The sequence below is a fragment of the Salmo trutta genome, chromosome 17, assembly GCF_901001165.1.
Source record: "Salmo trutta chromosome 17, fSalTru1.1, whole genome shotgun sequence".
Taxonomy (NCBI): Eukaryota; Metazoa; Chordata; class Actinopteri; order Salmoniformes; family Salmonidae; genus Salmo; species Salmo trutta.
The window spans coordinates 30315072-30323306 of NC_042973.1; the positions used below are offsets into that span (position 1 = coordinate 30315072).

The 8235-nt window shown below is 42.6% G+C and overlaps 1 pseudogene; it reads right to left on the reverse strand.

Moving 5' to 3' along the window:
- LOC115151347 (Bloom syndrome protein homolog) lies at positions 1 to 3381 on the reverse strand (annotated as a pseudogene).
- Between the last annotated feature and the right edge of the window lie 4854 nt (positions 3382 to 8235).

The following is an 8235-nucleotide window of genomic DNA, read 5'->3' on the forward strand; positions in this document are numbered from 1 at the left end:
CTATAAAATGAACCTCTCGATGCAAATTATGTCAGAGTAGGAGTAGAAGAGGATGCAGTGAGAGATCTCTCCGTCCCTGGCTACTCTGCCTGACTCCTGGTAGTAGCCCTCCACTGACTTGGAGACTGGCGTGGATCACATAGCGAACATCAAACCGGTCGATGTCTATGCCAAAGGCTATGGTGGCACACATGACCAGGAGGACAGGGATACAACATTAACCTCTTCATGAAGTTAGTAGAAGGTTGTTAGTGATGTTAACATATGTTGAGATTACCTTACCTGGCAGCCATCCGGATTGATCCACTTGGTATGCACATATTCTCTGTCTTTGTCATTGAGGGTCCGCGTGGTAATCTAGCTCTAGTATACCAGCCCTCTGAAGACTGTCAGCCATGGTGTCAGTCATTACGGGACAGACAGCACACAATGCCTGAATCACCTGGAGTACACACAAGGAGTAAATACCAAGTCATGATCCCAGTCCTCAAAAACACATTATTCAATGAGCATTGGAAACTTCAGACAAACTTAGGGAGAACACTAACGTGGATAATGGTTATTGATCTAGTTGATGCAGTCCTCATCTACCTTCTTGGGTTTCTTGGGTAGCACAGCATACTTGAGGTTGTTTCTGTTGAAACTGATAGTAAATCTGAAAGAGAAAAGACACAGTGAGGAACATTCATTCAAACAGCCTCTGTATGTTTGCATAAGACATCACCACATCTGTACTGGTATTTTGTCCCAGGTAAGACACCTCTTAGAGTACGTACACCTGAAGTCTGGCCATCTGCAGCTGGTTGAGGATGTCCTTCTGGACACGGGGGGTGGCTGTGGCCATTAGAGCCATGTGGGGCACTTTTTCCGCAGCTCATGCATCCACTTGAAGTCTGGCCGGAAGTCATGGCCCCACTGAGATTAAAAAGATAAATGGGCATGAGGCTCATCCACGACCACAAAACAGTAGGACAGATAAAGCTTCACATTCACTACATGAACCTACCTGACTGACAGTGAGCCTCAATGACAAAGTGTGCCAGAAGACCTCTCTCATACAGGTTCTGAAGGCCACTGATCAATCTGCCACTCGCACACACCTGGGGAAAGGGATAGGTCAGAAAACACAGGTTTGATTCGAGCATTCTGTTCTTGCTAAGCATGTTACTGTCACAGTGCGAACAAAACACGCACTAGTTCAAACAGGGGGCTTTCAAGAAGAGGTTAATGTTAGTTTTCGCTACAGGTCTTGTGATTTTATTCTCACCTTCTCAGGAGTGGCATAAAGCAGTTTATTGATGGGGGTCCTTTTTGGACAGCTGCAAGATCCTCCCTGCTTCACCATCAGCCTTGTCACCAGACAAACTTGTGGCAGGAATCTAAAAGCATGTAAGGATGTTTAAAACATCTTCCATGCACAGAGTGGCAAGAATGTACACATTTCATACTTCGCACTGTGAGCAGTATGGTTGAAAACGTACATGAAGAGTAATGAGTTTCTGGACCTGGTCTACAATGAGAAATTTCAGTGGTGAGATGACCTCAGTCACTCCTGCGCACACACAGGCCGGCAGCTGGTAGCAAAGACTTTTACCCCCTCCTGAAAAACAGGAAATAAATCACAGTTTATTACATTTCCAAATCAAAACGATCTGTTCATACCTACTAAATGTTACAAATCTGCAGTCAGTTTAAGTTATTTGAATTAATGCATTAAAATGCACTTGTTGTATAGTACAATGTTCTTAACTCTTCTTGAACTGCACTGATGGTTAAGGGCTTGAAAGTAAGCATTTCACGATAAGGTCAACACTTGTTGTATTCGGCGCATGTGACAAATAAAATTTGATTTGATTCAATCTGCATTGATTCACCACTCACCTGTGGACATCAGGAAAAATGAGTCTTCACTGAACAACGTAGCATTAATGGTCTCTAGTTGATTGAATAGGAACCAGACCAAAGCGCTTGTGGAAAATCATAATCTCTGGACAGTTGGGGAAGTTGAAGCCTCTGAAACGATCGTGGGCAGGGTTTCTTTATCTGGGCTCTGCAAATGACATGAGAGATAAACATGGGTGTCTGGGCTACAGACCAAGTAATACATGTAAGAAAAAATAATCACATTTGTTTAGTAGAGGGAACAATACAATCAAATCTCAAGGCTGCTCTATAACTTGAATGTACTTTCCAGGAGAGGGGATTTTAGGAGGTTTAGCCACTGGGACTGGTGTAGCTGGTTTCTTTTGCCATGTTGCTGTTCTTAGTCCTCCCTCACACACCACTTTAGTGACAACTCTGCAGTGCTTCTTGCCTTGATGCTGAGGAGCTCAGGGGTTCATCAAAGTAATCAGGGATATCTGAATCACTGATGTCATCTATGTCAAAGTCATCAATGAAAAAAAAATCACACGGCTCCGTGACTGCCGGGGCTTGAGCCACAGAGGCTTGGGTACTGCTCTCCCCAGTCACTTGTACAGCAGCTGCCGGCCTCTTCTGTGAGAAGAAGAGATCTGACTGATCCACATCACAAGTTTGATTTTTGGAGATGGTGTTATTTGGAGAGAGTCACAATTACTTTGGCCTCTTGTATACACTTTCCCCTCGTCTCCAGAGAAAATAGGACTTGCCAGAGTGCTGGGTTTCCAAGAGGTGCTTTGTGTCGGAACTCCATTGATCATGCAGTCCTCAAACAAATTGCTGTTGTAGTCCACAGATATGACTGAGGATCTCCTGAATGGAAGGGCTTTCATGGAAGAATCTCCTTTATCCTTGGGCAGGCAAGTGGTGGTAGACAGGACACTCGGTGTAGTAAAAGAAAAGGTAGGCTTTTCTCTAAATCTGGGTTCAAAGACAGTGCTGTCTGGCTGAAAGATGTGTCACTACTGCCAGTAGCAATGATCCTTTTCCTGAGGGTAAAATGTGATATAACTTGCAGATTTGTTAGATAAAAAAAAAGAAACCTTTATTTAACTAGGCAAGTCAGTTAAGAACAAATTCTTATTTCCAATGACGGCCTACACAAAGAGAGACCTAAGACAACAACATAGCATGACAGCAACACATGACAACACAGCATGTTAGTAACACAACATGACAACAACATGGTAGCAACACAACATGGCAGCAGCACAACATGGTACGAACATTATTGGGCACAGACAACAGCACAAAAGGCAAGAAGGTAGAGACAACAATATATCACGTGAGATTAATACATGTCACAGTAAAATTACAGCTGAAACTTAATCTACAGCTGTTGTCCCATATAGCGCAGAATCAAGGAATTACCTGTGAGCCCGCTGCGGTAAGAATTCTGTCCCACAGGCCTATCAGTTCATGCTTGGGAATGGAATCCACCAGAGCACTGATGGACTCCATGATACTCAAAAACGGATCTTCTGATTTTAGATTGGTGACTATTCTGGACAAATAAATGATGGAGGCAATACAATAGAATTATAAGCATACTGGTATGTTCACTGAAATTTTCAAAATAGACTGAAACATCTGGCTGAAACATAACCCATGTTATTCACCTCTTCTTTCTTTAGGAGGACCATCAGACACTCTGCAGGCTTGACACCCTTGTTGATACAGGGCTGATGCCTTGACTGACTGCAGAGCCAGCTGACTTCAATCTGTTGTGATCATAATATACGCTTGCAAATAGATATAGCGTGCTGTACAACATCATATCAAGTGCATTCGCACCATTAGGCCTCAAGTCATACGTCCATTAGAAACAAATGTAAAACACAATCATAAACTAAAATGTAACAGATGAATGTACACATGTACAGCAGAAACGTACCTTGTTTCCTTTGTAGAAATAGAATGACTGAAATCCTCTGGGCTTGTGGAAAGGGGGGGGGGGGGGGTGCAATCTAGGTCTTCATCTAGCTCCGACTTGTCATCAAGATCTATGACAGCTGTTTCACTCCATCTACTTTGATGATCTGGGGAAAAGTTTTGGGAGATGAGTTTGTTGTCTTTTCAATGCCAACACACTGCCAAGATGTTAATCCTTAAATAGGTGACCTCCAGCTTACAACAAATGTACAAAGGGAAATTACTTGGACCGGAGACATTAATACTTGGAGTGAGGCTATATTTTAAGAGTACTACTCATCGGTCTTTTCAACTGGACTGGGTGGAGTGATGGCTTGGTAAAGTACTTTTGCCCTTGACAGGGGTTTCAAAGTCATCAAAATCATCCTATCCATCCAGGGGTATACCAGCAAAAGAACTATCAAGTCCTGTGGGTTTGCTGCCATTGCTATCTGTGATTGAGCGATCAGATTTGTTTAGAGCAGGGGAGATCTTTGTAGAAGACAAAGCTGGAATGGGTTTCCTCACTGAAAAGGGGTTTAATACAGGCTTGATGGCTTCCGACTTGCTTTTGGGATTGACTGAGGAGAAGTTGACTTTGGCGAGAGATCTTTCAGGCTTGGTTGAAAAAGTCAATTGTCGTTATCATGAGGTACATTGACACTCCTGTCTGTTAAACCATTTGAACGTATTATACCTTAGAGGGAACTTCCACCTTGGTGATGCCTGATGTGAACTTATCTTTTAAACAAAATGTCCTGCAAAGAAAAGTAAAGTCAAGCGATTATAGCTAACCTCATAACAATGTTTATGTAGCTGGAAAGATACTTAATGAGTAGCTATAAGACTACCAAGGCAATATTTAAGCAATAAGGCCTGAGGGGGTGTGGTATATGGCCAATATACCACGGCTAAGGGCTGTTCTTATGCATGGCACAACTCGGAGTGCCTGGACACAGCCCTTTACTGTGGTATATTGGCAATATTTGGGCTGGCAGCGTAGCCTAGTGGTTAGAGCATTGGACTAGTAACTGAAAGGTTGCAAGATTGAATCCCTGAGCTGATGAGGTACAAATCTGTTGTTCTGCCCCTGAACAAGGCATTTAACCCACTGTTCCTAGGCCGTCATTGAAAAAAAGGGTTCTTAACTGACTTGCCTAGTTAAATAAAGGTCAAATTTCAAAAAAAAATATATACCACAAACTCCCGAGGTGCCTTATAACCTGGCTACCAACATAATTACAGCAGTAAAAATACACGTATTGTCATACGCTTGATATACCACGTCTGTCAGCCAATCAGATTTCAGGGCTCGAACCACCTGGTTTATAATGAACTCAGCTTGGTGCAGACTTTTAGCTGGCTCTGGTCCACGCGCATACGTTTGGATATGTATGCAGCTTGTAGTGACAGAACCGATGAGTGCGCATTGACCAGAGTTAGTGAAGGTACAAAATAGTAGTTTAGCTTGCTATATGGTATTTTGGGAGAAACAACAGATTGCGCATACATAGCAAAGTTCAACAACACTCTAGCATATCTTTACTTTGGTGAGGCTTGAAGCCAGTCAATAAACAACATCGGGGCAACAAATCGTTGGAAGGCTCCACGTAACGCTCAGGACCAGCCCGTCCTAACAGTTAGCTAGCTAACATTATAAAACTCTAACTAAATAATTTATCAAGATAGCTACTCACCCTGGTTTGGGTTTAAACAACGACAATTTGCCATGAGCACCATTGATATGTATCTCGAGTTCTTCCAAATTATTTTGAGGGAGACTGGACATCATCAGCTAACGCTTTAGGCTAGGGACTCAACTTCATAACGTTAGTGTAATCATAAAAAGCTGGCTAGCTTGTACAGTCTCTGAACGTCTTATTGTCGTGGTGTATCAACAACAAAAAGACTGTCTATGTTGTTGTTTACCTAGCTAGCTATAATTTACTAAAATAAATCATTTCTGCAAAGAGGCTGTATGTTTTGCGCCATTCTGACTAGCTGGCTTTCCATTGGCTGATTGTCTTTTATAGGGGTCAGGTACTGCAGGGGGATCAGCCAGAGATCTATATTTACGTTTTAGTTTGTTTTATGAATATTGCTAACAACAACAGATTAAACCAATTTTGGCCAAGGGATTCATTGAATAAGTTCCCGAAATGTTGTTCTGAACATAAATGTACAAACTTGCAAAGTGTTCTCTCTGACTATGGCAAAGTGTGTAGAATTTTGCAGGAAATTATATTGAAAACCGCTTTATTTTCTCAAAATGCAGGACATTTAAATGTTCTGTAGACTTGGTTCATCCATCCATGCACTGCAGACATTGTAGTAAAACTCCTTGTATGCTATTTTTATCGCACTTGAGTTGTGTTCTGATTATGAGGGGGCCCCTGATGAGTTCCCTATCACAAAAGGGGTCCCCAAAAAGTGTGTGAACCCCTGGCCATCTGGCTGCATGCAAAGAGGAATATATAGAACGGTACAGTCATGGCCAAAAGCTTTGAGAATGACACAAATATTAATTTTCACAAAGTCTGCTGCCTCAGTGTCGTTAGATATTTTTCTCAGATGTTACTATGGAATACTGAAGTATAATTACAAGCATTTCATAAGTGTCAAAGGCTTTTATCGACAATTACATATAGTTGATGCAAAGAGTCAATATTTGCAGTGTTGACCCTTCTTTTTCAAGACCTCTGCAATCCGCCCTGGCATGCTGTCAATTAACTTCTGGGCCACATCCTGACTGATGGCAGCCCATTCTTGCATAATCAATGCTTGGAGTTTGTCAGAATTTGTGGGTTTTTGTTTGTCCACCCGCCTCTTGAGGATTGACCACAAGTTCTCAATGGGATTAAGGTCTGGGGAGTTTCCTGGCCATGGACCCAAAATATCAATGTTTTGTTCCCCGAGCCACTTAGGTATCACTTTTGCCTTATGGTAAGGTGCTCCATCATGCTAGAAAAGGCATTGTTCGTCACCAAACTGTTCCTGGATGGTTGGGAGAATTTGCTCTTGGAGGATGTGTTGGTACCATTCTTTATTCGTGGGTGTGTTCTTAGGCAAAATTGTGAGTGAGCCCACTCCCTTGGCTGACAAGCAACCCCACACATGAATGGTCTCAGGATGCTTTACTGTTGGCATGACACAGGACTGATGGTAGCGCTCACCTTGTCTTCTCCGGACAAGCTTTTTTCCCGGATGCCCCAAACAATCAGAAAGGGAATTCATTAGAGAAAATGACTTTACCCCAGTGCTCAGCAGTCCAATCCCTGTACCTTTTGCAGAATATCAGTCTGTCCCTGATGTTTTTCCTGGAGAGAACTGGCTTCTTTGCTACCGTTCTTGACACCAGGCCATCCTCCAAAAGTATTCGCCTCACTGTGTGTGCAGATGCACTCACACCTGCCTGCTGCCATTCCTGAGCAAGCGCTGTACTGGTGGTGCCCCGATCCCGCAGCTGAATCAACTTTAGGAGACGGTCCTGGCGCTTGCTTGACTTTCTTGGGCGCCCCGAAGCCTTCTTCATAACAATTTGAACCGCTCTCCTTGAAGTTCTTGATGATCAGATAAATGGTTGATTTAGGTGTAATCTTACTGGCAGCAATATCCTTGCCTGTGAAGCCCTTTTTGTGCAAAGCAATGATGACGGCACATGTTTCCTTGCAGGTAACCATGGTTGACAGAGGAAGAACAATGATTCCAAGCACCACCCTCCTTTTGAAGCTTCCAGTCTGTTATTCAAACTCAGTCAGCATGACAGAGTGATCTCCAGCCTTGACCTCGTCAACACTCACACCTGTGTTAACGAGAGAATCACTGACATGATGTCAGCTGGTCCTTTAGTGGCAGGGCTGAAATGCAGTGGAAATGTTTTGGGGGATTCAGGTCATTTGCATGGCAAAGAGGGACTTTGCAATTAATTGCAATTCATCTGATCACTCTTCATAACATTCTGGAGTATATGCAAATTGCCATCATACAAACTGAGGCAGCAGACTTTGTGAAAATTAATATTAGTGTCATTCTCGAAACTTTTGGCCACAACTGTAGACTCGTTTATAAACAGCATCATCACATAGTCTGAATTCGAAATGTGTCCCTCATCAAATTGTTAGGGAGAAATCAAGAAAACCTTTATTCACAAACAAGAAAATTAGCTTTAAAAAACAGTTTGCATTATAAAATCATAATCTGCATGGAGACACAATAATGAAATCAACTAAAACCTGATTTAAACAGTGTACTAGTGCAGTGGTGTGTTTCTCCCAGTATATGATCAGACTCCCGCGGTGGGGGAAGCAAACAAATTAGAAAAAATAAATGATAATGATTATGAAAATCTTTGGCTCCATGTCCATTTTCAGTGCTCTTGCCCCCATGGTGCGCAGAATGCAGCGT